This window comes from Limulus polyphemus, unplaced genomic scaffold (genome assembly GCF_000517525.1).
Source record: "Limulus polyphemus unplaced genomic scaffold, Limulus_polyphemus-2.1.2 Scaffold369, whole genome shotgun sequence".
Classification (NCBI taxonomy): domain Eukaryota; kingdom Metazoa; phylum Arthropoda; class Merostomata; order Xiphosura; family Limulidae; genus Limulus; species Limulus polyphemus.
This window is the reverse complement of record NW_013665979.1, coordinates 384,472-384,947: the sequence shown is the minus strand read 5'-3', so window position 1 is coordinate 384,947 and position 476 is coordinate 384,472.

Genomic DNA, 476 nt, shown 5'->3' with positions numbered 1-476 from the left:
TACAAGAATAAGAGATTCAGAGAAAATGTAAACAAAGTCTTACAAAATCAAGTTTGACCAAACGAAAAGATGGTGACACAGTTGTTTCACTTTGAAACAAGTAAAACACTTTATTAATAAATAATGAATGCAAGATGGCTCGTGGTGTCCAAAACATGCCTCCTTAGTTTCTGGAAGCTTCTCAGTATTAACTCAAACTTTAACTTGTTTGTTGTTAAGTGTAAAACTGTACATTGGGCTATCTGTGCCGTGTCCAACACAGAGATAGAATACCGAATTTCAGCGCAATAAGCTTTCAAACTTATGCTTAGAAAAACTCAAAAGAAAGTGAATCAAATGCTCGTTTCTCTTGGTAAAATAACGAACTTCAAGTTCTGCTATATTCTTCCAAAGACCTCACGACACACGCCAGGAGACTAGTCTCGTTCTGTTGAAAATATGGGAGCGTGACTTCTTCTTGGCCCGGCATGGCCAGG